Raw genomic sequence first — 14,933 nt, 5'->3', positions numbered from 1 at the left:
TTCAGCATAGCCAAGGCTATCACATGATGACAGAGACATTCAAAACACTTCTTCTTGCTTTTTTTTGGCTTTATTGGTTGGCTTTAACAGATGCTTATTCAGCACCTTTGCTTGAAAGCCTTCTGACAAATTAATGATTTAACTGGACGTATAATAGAATCATAGGATCCTAGAGAATATTTAAGTAGATATGATAGTAATGTAGTACAGTGCTGCACTGTGTTTTAAGCTAAATAACAGAATTTTAATATCCTGCTTTTCATATACTTTTGATTAATGCTGCATCCTAGATTTAAGTAGCACATTACTGTTTCTTTAATTCATCTCTCAGAATGTCCTTGTGAAACTATTATTTCTTGGATTTAAATTAGGAGGTTTAGCATTGCCATAGATGGACACCTAGCCTCTGAATCTGTTTGATTGCATCATCATCAACCCATCAACAACAACTTGGGGATTATAGGAGTTGTAGTTACACACAGAGTACAACACATCAGGAACATTCCAGGTTACATTATAGAGACCTACTCATTGTCTTGCAGAAGTCTCTTAAATGAAATATTTTTCTTTGCTACATTGACATACACAGATATTATGCTCAAGTACGATTAAGCTTCGCTCCCCTCTCCCCAGAGTGCAAGCTCCCTCTCCTTTGATTCTTGTTATTCTCTGGCAATAATGGTAGTAATAACAGCCATTAAGACTACCCAATGGAAAGTAAGTGGGAGGGGCAGTGTAGCTATGGTCTATATAGCACATTTTAACCTGACTAGATTACCTATTAGGGAGTTGAATCACATCTTCATTCCTATAAAGTACCAACATGCAGCCAAGCAAGCCATCTTCTCTGCACTTGTTGCACCTGCAAATTCACATCCAGCTGAACTATTTTGGGTTGTGAAGTGTCTTATCAAAGAAACATTCCCTCCTGTATACAATTATAACACCTTCATTAATTTGCTGTAATGCTTTTAATCGTCATTTCACAGATGGTCTTGGATGAGAGATGGCTTAGACACTGTTGTTATAGCAGAGGTTGACACTGGGGTTGCCAGCAATTCCATGAATAGGATTATGTTGGATCAATTTTAGTTGGTAGGTGCCGTAGATGTGGACAAGCTGCTAAGGCTAGTACGGAAGACAACTTTGCCCTATTAATCCCTGTCCTTCTTGGCGGGTGATCCAGGGAAGAAATGCAGTTAGAGCTCAGCTGCAACGTATTATTAATGCATCTCTCAGGGAGGGAAGCTTTCCATCTTGTTTAAGAGAAGCAGTGGAAAGATCATTTCTGTAAAATGAATGAATGAATGAATGCTCTTCCTGGACAACCTGGAATTGAACAACTATGGACCAGTACCAAATCTGGACAAAGTGGTCAAGAGGGCATTTGCCTTTCAACTCTAGACCGTATTGAATGTTACAGGTTTTCTAGACTCATTTCAAACTGGTTTCAGAGCAGGATACCGAGTTGAGACCACTATGGTCGCTTTGGGGATAATGTTTGCTTCACCATTGATGGGAGAGTGTGTCCTGATGATGTTTTTGGACTTCTCATAGGAATTTGAGACATTCTTCTAGTATGCCTGAGGGATTTGGAAATCTGAGGCCCTATGCTTCAGTCGTTCTGATCCAATCTCTCAGGCAGGTCCGAGATGGTGGTGATTAGGAATAGCTGTTCCTCAAAAAAGGAGCTGTTATGTGGCATAAAACAAGATGCCATTCTATCTCCAATGGTGTTTAACATCTACATGAAACCATTGGGAAAGATCATTTGGAAGAGTGGAGCAGGGTGCTATCTGGATGCTTATGACATCCAAATATATTTCTCCATGCTTTCAAAAACATTCTCAGCTAAGGATAGTGTGTGCCTAGAGGAGACAATAGGCTGGATGAGGAAAAATAAGTTGAAGCTGTATCCAGAAAAGATGGAGGTGATTTCTGTCAAGTGTCCTAATGTCGGTTTGGAAGTGTGTCAGCCAGTGCTGGACTGGGTTATAATCCCCTTGAAATACTATGTTCCCAACCTGGAGAAGGCTAAATGTCTCACAAAACTACAGTTCCCAGAATTCCCTAGCATTAAGCCAGGGCAGTTAAAGCAGTCTCAAACTGGATTATTTCTGCAGTGTACTTTGGACATCTGTTTTATTTTCCCATTGATTTTTCCTGTGTTGTCCTTGTGATGTTTTCCATATTGTGTGATGCATATATGGTTATGTACTTTGGGAATTGGTCTTTTAGCTTTGAATTTCCGCATTTTAGGAAGTACAATGAAGTAGAATGGAAAGAAGAAAAAACCTTGTAACAAATTTGTTTACTGCTGCGCGATAAATCATAGCAAGAAATTAGAAAACAAAAATAAATGTGAAGTTGGAGGATTGGTATAAAGAAGTTTGGAAGTTAGCAATTAATGACAAATTAACATGTAAATTGAAAGTAAAAAAAGGATTATGGAAAAGAAATAATTTTGATGAAATATGGAAAAAAATTATTGAAAATGTACTAAGAAAAGAAGATGGGAAATTACCTCCACAGGAGGAGTTAACATTTTGGATGGAGTATAAAGAAGGGAATGGCTCCGGGGGTGGGGTGCACTGAGGGGATAAGATGCAAAAGTACATGTATGTATGGAAAGAATATTAAATCTGTTTTGTTTTGTAAAATTTCAAAAATACTAAAGGAAGTACTACCAAATAGTACCTAATTTGGAAATTTCATAGAACAGAGCTTGGAAAAGATGGAGGAAAGCTGTCTCTGGATAACAGATGATGATGATGATGATGATGATGATATGCTTTTAGCAATTTCATAGGGTTTTCTGAGACAATATTCAGAGTTGGTTTTGCTAGTTCCTTCTTCTGAAATATAGCCTCTTGCACCTGCATTCATTTGCGGTCTCCCATCCAAGTACTAACCATAGCTGATAGTGCTTAGGCTCCAAGATCAGACAGGATCTGGTGCCTTTAGAGAGTGTGTGTGTGTGTGTGTGTGTATGTGTGTGTGTTGTGTTCCTTCATGTCATTTCTGACTTGTGACTCTAAAGCATATCTATCATGGGGTTTTCTTAGATAGATTTGTTCAGAAGATTATTGCCATTGGCCTCATAAAACAGATGGCAGCTATTAAAAAACAAGATTAATCTAGGCCTCTGTTGGAAAATTCTATGAAGCTTGATAGCACTTTTCCTTCCTACTGCATGTAATTTATTAGTGGAATCCATTTCTAATGTGAACCTTCACACTTCATGCTGTGAAGCACATTGCTCAGTTTAAAATGCCAAAAATCCACATGACAAAATTCTCTTTGATCTTCAGAAAACTAGCAATAAAGATTTTAAGTATTCTCACCATGTTACTATTTAAAAGCAGAATACAGTAGTAGTGGAGAGCAGACATCATGGCTCAGTGCCAGAGTATTTGTTTTGCTTTCTGAAGAACTAGGTTCAACCTCTAACAAGCGGGAGTGGGAAAGACTTCTTCCTAACAACTTGGAGAGTTGTGAAGTCAGAGTCCTTGGTTAGAAGAACCAGTGGTTTAACTCAATATAAGCAGGCAACCTTGGTCTATGTATGCGGAAAATGTAGGAAATTATTGATGTTTAATGATGCAGAGTATTCAGCGTATCCCTAGTGCATCTGAGCTTCTGGTAAGGTAAACATAAGACTTCCTTTATTGTTACTAAGAAATCCATCTAAAATAGGAAAGAAGTCAATAGAAAAAAACTATACTTGGTATAAGAGTCCCTAAAAGCTGACTCTCAAGCATGGGTGTGAGAGCAGGGTAGCATCCTGAGGCAAGAACCTCATCCCAACATCCTTCTCAAACATATGGACAGGAAGAAGAGAGTGAGTGAACGAACAAAGTTGTGAAACACTAACTCTTAACTTTGAGGAGAGAAGGCGGAGGAGAGAGGAAATGACGTCTTCAGGAATTATACTGACCCGAGAAACAGAGAAAGCAACAAGACAGGCAATTAAAGAAGTTCCCTCTCTACTCCTAATTACACATCCTAAAGACAAGCATTGATGCTGTCTTCACTTCCAACAGAAAATACAGCTGGCCCTCATCGTCCATGGATTTTTCTGTCCACAGATTCAAGCATCCATGGATTGAAAATATTCCACGATGTGACATATGTGGTGGATGCCATATAGCAGAGGGTGACCTGAGCTGTTCACTCAGTGATGTGCCGGAAGGCAAGGCAGCGACGAATTGCAGACCTGAGGTTGAGGAACCTGTCGTGAGGAAGGTATGCTCTGCAGGTCATTGAGTCCAAGGTGGCCCCTATGAAGTGAACCTGCTGATTTGGGTAGAGGGTGGACTTTTCCTTGTTGATCGTGAGTCCCAAGTGGTGAAGGAGAGAGAGTGTCGACTCAAGATAGGAGAGCAGCATCTGCCTGGACAGGGCCATGAACAACCAGTCATCGAGGTAAGGAAAGATGATGATGTTTTGCTGACGGAGGTATGTGGCTACGACTGCCATGCACTTTGTGAAAACTCTCAGTGCAGTGGAAAGTCTAAAGGGCAGTACTTGGTACTGAAAGAAATCGGGGCCAACAGAGAAGGCGAGAAGGTCCCAGTGGTCCTCTTGGATGCTGATGTGGAAATAGATGTCCCAGAGATCCAAGGTGGCAAACCATTCTGACTCCTGCAGGAGAGGCAAGATGGAAGCCAAAGTTACCATACGGAAATGCTTGTAGGCAATGAAAGAGTTCAGGAACTGCAAGTCCAGGATGGGGTGGAGGCCGCCTGTGGCTTTGGAGACAATGAAGTATTGAGAGAAGAGGCAATGTTGGGTCCAGGACGGAGGGGCAGGCTCGATAGCCCGTTTTGAAGCAAGGAGTACACTTCGTTGAGAAGGGTGTCTGAAGAGGAAGTGGTGAGAATGATATCCCTTGCAGGAGAGGATTGCAGCTCCAGGACATAACCCCAATAGACAATGGAAAGCACCCAGGAGTCAAATGTTATGGAGGCCCTAGAGTGGTGGAAGTGGGCCAGGCGATCCCCAAAGGGAGTTGACAGAATGGAGTGCGCTGAGGAGCTTCAGAAACGGCACTTTGTTGGCGTTTCCCTTGCTGTTAGGGAGGGAAGCGCTGCTGCTGGTAGTCCAAAGACTGGTTAGATCTATCCTGGTTGGGGGTGGGTGGGTAGGGGGGTCTTTTCCATCCCGAACGACATTGAGAAAAAGGAGAGCGAGAAGTGGAGGAAGAGGACATACCGTATTTACTGGCTGTATTCTTCATTTTGTTTTTGAAGTCCAGCTTCTCATCAATTTCCTTATGGAAGACTCCCGTGGCATGGAAGGGGAGCTCTTCGACGGCCTGTTTGTGTTGAGGCATTAGTTCTGAAGACCTTAGCCGGGCGTGGCATCGTAGGGCCAGGGCGCCCGAGAGTTGACGGGAAGCACAGTCAGCCGAGTGTCAGGCCGCCAAGATCTGGTGCAAAGCCAGTGCATGAGCTTCTGCATGGATGGCCATGGCCGTCCATCTCTTGTCTTCAGGGAGGTCTTCATACAAAGGAAGAGTTTTCTTCCAGAGTTGCTGTTCGTAGGCAGCCATACACTGAGTAGTTCTGGATTTTGAGGTCCAGGACTGCACAGGCATAGGATTTGGTGTCATGCTTACAACCCTCTTTGTCATTGGAGATCAAAGCTGTCTTCGGGGCCGAGCGAATTTGCGAGGCTTCCACAACTGCCGAATTCGGGCGAGGGTGCTCAAAGAGCCAAATCTCTTCTGAGGGTGTGATATTGTAAAGATTGTCAAGTTTCTTGGTGGAAGGTTGGGCCATGGACAAAGTGTGTCAAGAATTCTTTGCAATCCTGGACATTGATGCTAGGAATGCAGTGGAGGTCAGAGTTGGGACCTTGTCCCGAACCCTCTCATCAATGGGATCAAGGGCTTGAGAGTCTGCATGGAGGACTTCAATGTTCAGGGCTCTGCCCATCTGGATCATTTGTTCCAAAAAAGAAAAAATGTCATCTGAAGGAGAGGGGACCTCAAGAAAGGCAAGGGCCTGCAACTGTTGAGCCGGTGCACAGTCGGAGATGGAGTGGTCTGCGGGTTCAGCGGAAGGTGACCTGGTCCTGGTGCGAGCCGCGAGGGCCTGAGTGGTTATCGGTACCGGGAATGAGGGGCGCACTTGCAGGGAGACAGCAGAAGCCGACTGTATGGGTCGGACTGGTTCTACTCGGGAAGCCGAGGAGAAGTGAGACCGAAGCGGGATGGATGCAGCAGATGACCTTGGAGGAGGTAAGACAGGTTCAACAGGTCGGAAGGTTGAAACAAAACGGCTTCCATGGACTTCAGAAGGATCAGGAGGAAAAAAATAAGTGCCTGTGGCTTGATCAAACACAACATTCCGTTTGGAGGGTTCAGCTAGGACAGAGGATGCATCATAGTCCTGTTCGTCCTTGAAACCAACGACCTCCGAAGTCTGGGAGAGTTGTTCCGGTATCACCACCTGGGTGAAAGGAGAGGCTTCCTCTTCACCCTCCGAGAGTTGTTAGGGTTCAGACAAGGAATGCAAAAAATGTTGTGTCTGGTCGGGCCCGGGAGTTGGGACGAGGAGACAACTGAGGTCGAGGCTCTGGCTGGGTGCATGGTACCAAGCCCAGTTCGGTGTCAGTGGGCTGGGGGGGGGGGGTGTCGGTACGGGGCTGGCAATCCTACTTGGAGTCCGGGCAGAGACAGGACTTCTTTCCTGAATGATGGGATGAGTCTTTGGACTTGTCCTGAGATTTGTGCTTTCTCTTCTCCGGTTTGGAGTCTGAGGATTTCTTCTTCTTTGGTCTGAAGATATCCGTTTGTCTGGGGTTGACCCAGAGACTTCTGAAGAGGGTTTGCCCTCGGCAGCAGTAGCCTTGGCAGGGACCTTCATAGGAGACAAAGGGGTAGTGCCCTTGGCAGCAGTAGCCTTGGCAGGGACCCCTGAGGCCAGTGATGGGAGCTTGCCCTTAGCGGCCATAGCCTTGGCAGAGGCTCTAGAGGTGGAGGGAGGCTTCATAATTTGCACATAGAGCATGGATCTCAGGTGCATCTCCCTATTCCCCCTGGCCTGCAGAGTGAAGGCCATGAAGTGAGGGCAGGAAGCAGGGACGTGGCCCTCACCCAGGCAGAAGAGGCACAAGGAGTGTCTGTCAAGTGCTGGGATGTTTGTCCCACATTCAGTGCACTTTTTAAAAGAGTGTGCAGACATCTTTAGACCAAAGCCGAGGGACGAAGAGAAAGAATTGTCAAGGAGTCTGTCAGTCAGAGTCCAAAACCAAGTCCAAATCCAAAGAGTAGTCAGAGTCAAACAAAGTCAGAGCAAAAGACTTCCCTAGTGATTCCAGTAGGATCTGGAAATGCTGTGCAGGCGGAGAATAATCCATTTGTTGGCTTCACAGAGACCACAAAGAAGAAGTTACAGTTGCATCTTTAGTGCTGGATGGTGAGAAATGCATTGTGGGATTTTCTGCCTCCTGGACCAAAGGAACTTGGCTAGATTTGCAGATTGCCAAGAGTTACTGCTGAGTAGGGAAAGAAGCCATTTACTCTTCCACTTGAGGCAGCAAAATGTCTAGGACAAGCTACTGCAGTGGAAGCTTTTAGGTTGTTACACTGTGGTTGTTGCTATTGTTGTATGCCTTCAAGTCAACTCTGACTTGTAGTGATGCTGTGTTGGGATTTTCTTGACAAGATTTGTTCAGGAGAGGTTTGCCCTTGCCTACCTCTGAAGCAGAGAGAGTGTGCCTTGTCAAGCTTCATGGTGTGAGATTCCATAGCTAAGCAGGGTTTTGAACCTTTGAATTATACTGGAGTAGAGAAGATTAAGAGGTGACATGATAACCATGTCTAAATATTTGAAGGGATGCCATATTGAAGATGGAGCAGGTTTGTTCCTGATGGTCAGAGCTGTTCAACAATGGAATACGCTGCTTTGGAGTGTAGTAAAGTGTCCTTCTTCGGGGGTTTTAAACAGAAGCTGGATGGATGACCATCAGTCAGGAGTGCTTTGCGTCTTTCTGCATGACAGGGGTTGGACTGGATGGCCCTTGTGGTCTCTATGATTCTGGGATTTTTTTTTTTACTCCAACACTCTACCACACTACAAAGAACAGTAAAGTCAGTGCGGTTTAGGGGTTTGAGTGTTGGACAGAGACCCCTCTACAACTAGTACTCATTATATTTCAATGATTTAATTATATGGATTGCTGCCTATTGTGAAGTTCTAAGTATGAAGTTTAAATCCATACCTTTATTAGCAATAACAATGGATTGTTATATTGACCCTGAAAACTGGGGTGCAATTCAGGTTGGTTCCTAGACTTTGACAGCCTTGCAAGGCAGGGTATTGCATGTCTTTCGGAGCCCAGGTGCCATTAGGTGAGGTTTCCTTCCCTTCATCTGAGTTAGGAGAAAGCTTAATTTCTTTTCCTCTTCAGTGTTTTTCCTCCTTTCAGCCTGTACCAAAGGTGAAGCAGTCTGTTCAGTTTACCAGCCTGGAGAGGATTTATACCCCCACTCAGTTCACTTGCTTTCATAACATAAGAGCATCAGGACAATGTGTTGTCCTCATCCTCCTAACGGGAATGCCCCAGAGGAGTCTTCAGACATGCATAACTTTGCAGTGGTCTCACTTTTGCTTTTTTAAACCTACTGGCACAAGGTTATAGGTTTAGATTTTGCTATATAGAAAATTATGGTTAATCCTGAGAACTAGCATGGTGTAGTGGTTTGAACATTGGACAAGGACACTGGGAGACAAGCTGAGCCTGGGAGCCAACTAGCCACCATTGCACAGCCAGGGAAGAAGGATTAGGCTTCCTTACCCCCTCCCCCCCAATTACTAGTGTGCAGTAAGTACAGTCTTGGCCATTGTGTTTGATCAGGTGAGTTTGGCCTTGGCTCTAGAAAATCTATCCATGCCTTCCACAACATCTAAATGTTTTCCTTATACAAAGTGAAGCAGTAGTATCCTCTTACACAGTTGTTAGGTATAATTTGAAAGTAGTTTGTATTTTACTTCTTCATTTCTTTCAACAGTGGACAATTCATAAATGAGTGACTCTGCTCTAATAGAATGAGTTCCTGAAATGTAGAGTTTTGTCAAGTCTGACTAATTAAATTCCTTATTATGCAACAACTTATATTCTTTGTCAAGAAGTTATCATCTCTACATGACTGAATATGAAGGAGAAGTTTCTAACAGTGCAGTAGTGTTCTTGTTATAATGCTACTATCTATATAATTACAGTGGGATAAATGGGTCCTTATACCCTTTTTTTCTGGCTCAGTCAGCAGTTTTTACTGTCTGCAAAAGTACATGGAAAATATGTCAACTAAAATGTGTTAGATGAAGTTCCTAGTAATATTTCTAAAATGTTAATTCTGAATTTTAACTTTTGGAAATGGCTGAAATTGAAGACTTCCCCAAACCTAGGCATGGGACAGATGTCAGTTTTAAATATGCACTAAACTGCTGTTCAAACCAGAACATTGAAGAGAATGTTGTTCACAATTGGTGCAATTAGTGTGTCACATAGCAGTTTTTTGTTTGTTTGTTAACTGCATTTTTGCACCATGCAATAGGTGAAGTGCTCTGGTTGGTTCCAGAGATGAATATGGAATCCATAAAATACACCAATGTAATAAAACACATTTTTAAAATTTAAAATAGCTGCAGAAAATATGATGAACAATAGGGAGCAACAATAGTATAAGGGTCTTTTTAAAAGGACCAACGCATCATTAAGACACCTTTTTAAAAACTGAAGATTCATAAGATCTTCAGTTGGTGCTGAAAAGTCCTTAAACTGGGCCCCAAGCATTCCTTTTGGGGGAGGAATTGTCACTGATGTGGGGAACTATGACAAAGGCAGCTGTCTAAGAAAGCTGCCAAGAATGCTGATAACTGCTCTCACACACTGGCAGATATTTATAACAAAGCAAAAGATCTTTGCAAACAAGAGAAACAAAACATAGTTGCAAAGTACCAAGTCAAAGTCCAGTTACAGAGTGGTCAGGCAGTCCAAGGGTCAAGGGTTCCGACAAGGCAAGAGTCACCGGCATTGCTAACCATTAAACCCTCTAGGGCTTTCTGGAAACCAGTTGATTCCATTAGCCTTTGAGGGCGCACCATTTTAATAGGTCCTCCACCCCCGACGGGGCGGACAGAGGCCCCTTAGTTCAACCTTGACCAGGAAATGATCCATCCATGACTATGCTGTAGTATTAATTACCTCTGCCCGTGGGTATTACTGTTCCATATTAAAGACCGCATCAAGGTTATGTCCTGCACCATGCGTCAGCCCAGTGACTAGTTGGGATAGGCCCATGTTTGTCATGGACTCCATGAACTCCCGAGCCACAAGTCTCAGGAGTTCATGGTCTCAAGTGGGATGTTGACTCCAACAGCAACTCTGAGACCAGTTGTGTCAGCTCAGATAGGGAGTCTGTTAGGCTACGAGGTGGTTGGTATATCATTCCCCAGCCAGATCTCTGTAAAACAAGCCAGGTCGGCTGTTTCATCCACAAGGAGATTGTGGTTGATATGAGTCTTATTTTTGACCGACCTGGCATTGCAGAGGAGGAGAGTAAGGTTCTGTGGTATGGTTGGCAAGCTCTCCAGCCCACTTTGGGTAACAGGATGAACTGAAGGCGAGATCGCTTTCAAACATCAATCTCACCTCCTTTTGTAACACCATTTCAGCCTGTTGTTGCCATATCTTCCTCTGCCTCGCACAACCTCAATTGCCATTCCCAATTCATCCTCAGATACTAAGTTATTAGTATTATATCATTTGCATATCGTAAATTGTTGATGTTCCTTCTTCCAGTTTTCATACCTCCTCTCTTTAAGTCTAGTTCTACTTTATGTATGGTATTTTTGGCATACAGGTTAAACAGATAGGGTGATAAGATGCAGCCTTGCCTGACCCCCTTGCTGACTGGAAATCATTCCATGTCTTTGCATTATGTCCTGAGGGTAGCCTCTTGTCCTGGGTCTAGGTTAATTATCAAATAGTGTGGCACTCCCATTTCTTCAGGAGAAATCCATAGTTTTTCATGATCTACACTATCAAAGACTTGCTTGTAATCTATAAAGCACAGACTAATCCCCCACCTGAAATTCTTTAGTGTACTCAATTGTCCAGTGTATATTAGCAATGTGATACCTAATGCTGCTTCCTTCCCTGAACCCCCCCTTGGACATCTGATATTTTTTTGCTCCATATAAGGTTGCTCCATATAATTCTTTGTTGGAGAATTTTGAGTATCCCTTTGTTTGGTTGGGATATCAGTGCATTGGTCTTATTTTTGTTTTAGTAGTTCATGGTGTGTGCCACAATCTGTTCCTGATCTTGTTTTTGCAGTGAGAATGGACCTTTTCTTTCAGACAGCAGCTGGTATTTGCTGGTGGTATCACATTGAAGTACTGAGCAGGACTGACCCTGCTTAGCTTCCAAGATAAGATCTGATCTGGTGCCTTTGGGGCATTTAGGCCTCCCTCTAGTCTATGGCAAGGCAAGTTTTATGGCTGCCTTTGCAAGTGAGAACCTTCTCCATGGAATCCAGCCTGGGTAGGTTTGTGAAATGTTAAAAGTGTTAAAGCAAAAGCGCTTGTGTTTCCAACATAAAGAAAGGCACACTTCCAAGATAAAAGAGAGAGTAGCTAAAAAAGAAAAGAAATGAGAAGGGGAAAGACATTAAGCAACAAAGAGTGGGAAATAGTTATATAAAGAAATCAAGTTGGATGAGTGGAAAGCTAGCAATGGGAGGCTTCTAACCTTGGCAGAAATACTGTAAAACGTTAACATTGAGATCTGACTGTTCCACTTCTGTACTAAAGAGATGTCTGGAAAGACTGACAGCATGAAACTTGGCTATAGAATGAGAGCATATGGAATACTGCTAAAACGGTGGCTGCTTCAAACCCACTTGGGAACAAACTTGGTATTGCTCATACTTGCTGCTTTTCTAGCAGACCCAGAAAAACCACAGAAACAGAAGCATGCCTCAATAATAGTAACTGGTGGTATCTCCAAGGATGGGAAATAAAGTTGTAAAGAGTATGCCGCAGGCCCACACACAGAGCATAAGGCTTCCCCCTCCTCCTCCAGAAACTGAAAGAAATGTGCCCTAAGCTCCCATTTTGCTCATTTCTCATCATTAAATCACTGGAAAAACTATTACATACTTAATAAAATCAAGATACCTAGGTCAGCTGTCTTGGGCATAGCCACTCGGTTGGCCTCTGATATGAATGGTCTTATTTGCTTCTCCGGTGAGTAGAATGGGATTTTTAATCAGAATTGCTATTATGAAATTGAGAAATTGAGTCTCATCATCACCAATAATAAAAAAAAATCATTGTAATGAAACCAAAATTTGGAGTAATTTTGAATTTAGCATTTACTTGAAAGTTCATTTTGAGGGCCTTTACTGGAGAATAATGTTTCCATACACTATGCACAGGTAATGGCTGTAGCTTTTCTTTTTCTTTTTCAGTGCTATTTTCAGAGACACTTTTTTCTTTACTACACTAGTTCCCAAATATTTCTAAATATTGCTAAGGCAATGGTTCTCAAACTGTGGGGTTGGACCCCCCTGGGGGGGGGGGATGAGAATTGGTCAAGGGGGGCACAAGATTTGGAGGCCCTGCTCCTCCGTCATCGTCTGCCTTTTCATATGTAAAATTTAAACATGATGAGTTAAATATTGAATTTACTTAAATAAAACTGTTATAATTTGAACAATGTTATTTCCTTATAAAATGTTAAACTACAAATATACATGAATATGTGAATGAAAATATGCACATTAAATAAAATATTTTTATTCATATACTGTCCAGAGGAGGGGGAGTCTGCATGTAGTATAAAGTGCAGGTTCGAAGGGTAAAAAGTTTGACTATAGCTGTACTGTATGTGTGTTGTGGGCCTTCAGGGCTCATTTCCATTTATGACAACTCTTATCATGGGGTTTTCTTGGCAAGATTTGTTCTGAGGAGGTTTGCCATTGCCTTCCCTTGAGGCTGAGAGCATGTGACTTGCCCAAGGTCATCCAGTGCATATCTTGGCCAAGCTGGAATCGAACCTTGGATTCCAAAGGAAGGAAGGACAGAAGGAGAGAAAGATTTAAAATGGTGCATATGTTTCCAACACCATTTACAAATTACAGTGGGCCCTTGTTATCACTGGAGTTTGGTTCCAGGACCTCCTGTGGATAACAAAATCTGTGGATGTTCAAGTCTCATTAAATGCAGTGGCATAGCAAAATGGTGTCCCTTATATAAAATGGCAAAGTCAAGGTTTGCTATTTGGAATTTCTGCTTTTTTAAATATTTTCATGCTGTGGATGCTTGAGTCCGAGGATAAAAAAATCTGTGTATAAGGAAGGTCAACTGTACAAGACAAGTGACAGATGAATAAAAAAAAATTAGGTGTATACTCTGCTGATAGGACTGTATGGTTTGATTCACCACTATGCTAAGGGAATCAAACTATACAGTATTATCAGTGGAGTATATACCTAACATTTTTTTACTAATTTGTCACTTATTATGTAATTTTTAAATGATGTTGGAAGCCTATACACCATTTTAAACCACTCTCTCCTTCCTGGAGCTGCTGTTCATATTTTTTCTGCAGTGGGGAATGTTTTGTGCCTGCAGCAGGACTTTACATTCGACAGACAGCTGGCTGGAGTAGGAATATAGAGTGATGCATAATGATTGAGAACAATTCACATCAAGTGGCCTTGAAAAGTAAAGCAATTCTGTATGTCACCACCACCATGCCACCCCCAACACACCTGGTCTTACCAGATCTCAGAAACTAAGTTGGTAGGGACTGGTGAGGTTTGTTTTTTTTTTAACAAGAAACCACCTGGAAATACCAGGTAGGATTAGGAAGAATTTAGACAAAACAGTACTGGGCTGTACTGTATAGAATAAAGCAGTTTCCTAAATTCCTGTGTATGTTGCTGTATGACTCATTGCAACTAAAAAAAAAAGGCACTTTCCAGAATAAGGCTAATCTCATGGCTCCATTTTACAAAGCAATGTGTAAGACTAGGATGCCAATACAGTTGCTAAAGCATTAAGAGGAGCCCTTCTGCATACACCATAGTTGGAAGAAATGCACTATACACATTAAAGAAAAACAGGGCCTTCTTTGTGGTGGCACAACTTTGAAAATCCCTCCCAAGGGAGAAAGTATGACTGTCAACTCTGTTATCACACTGAAATGTTTCTGTTTGTTCAGGAAGGCAAAATAGAGTTTAAAAATGAGGTTAAATGCACAATACCAATTGATTTTAAATTGTTGCTGTTTTCTAGTTTTATCTCTTTGTCTCTTCTTTTTCCTGTTCTATTGTTTTTATAACTTTTACTATACTACTTTGGTATTGTCTTTGGTGATAAAGGAGCAGCACAGAAAGTTTTAAAATACTATATATACTTAACTATAAGTCGACCTCATGTATATGTTGAGGGCAGGTTTTGGGGCCAAAATTATGGATTTTGATATGACCCGTGGATAAGTCAGAGTTAAAACTTAGGAGCACATAACAAAGGACCTAAAGAATGAAACAAAAGAAAACAATGCCAAAGAAATTACAAAATTCCAGCAGGCATAACTGTTTGCACTCACATTAAAGACTGGATGGGTGAGGGAGCAGAGAGGGCTCAGTACTTCCAGGACAGATAACACTCTTGCTTTTCAGCAGGGGATAGTTCCTTTTTTAAAAAGAGTCAAAGTACAGTAGTAACATTGACCCATAGATAGATTGACTTAAGTTTTGTGGGTTAATTTTTTTTACTAAAATTTCTAGACTTATACAAAAGTATACGGTAATTAAAAATTTGAGTAAAAAATGTTTCCAGAAAAATGGAACTTAATTGTATGAAAGGTTTAATAATATTTCTTTGACTAAAGTTATGTTGTTTCCTCTTTTT

The 14,933-nt window shown here is 42.1% G+C and overlaps 1 protein-coding gene across 2 annotated transcripts in view; it reads left to right on the top strand.

The window, feature by feature from the left end:
- The window catches only part of DKK3 (dickkopf Wnt signaling pathway inhibitor 3), a 48,471-nt gene that overhangs the window by 24,597 nt on the left and 8,941 nt on the right, over window positions 1-14,933 (top strand). The gene's annotated exons all lie outside the window — the stretch shown is intronic.

This window comes from Sceloporus occidentalis, unplaced genomic scaffold (genome assembly GCF_023333645.1).
Source record: "Sceloporus occidentalis isolate IW3139 unplaced genomic scaffold, rSceOcc1.0.p SCAF_4, whole genome shotgun sequence".
Classification (NCBI taxonomy): Eukaryota; Metazoa; Chordata; class Lepidosauria; order Squamata; family Phrynosomatidae; genus Sceloporus; species Sceloporus occidentalis.
The sequence above is the reverse complement of the archived record's forward strand: the minus strand, read 5'-3'. Positions and strand labels throughout refer to the sequence as shown.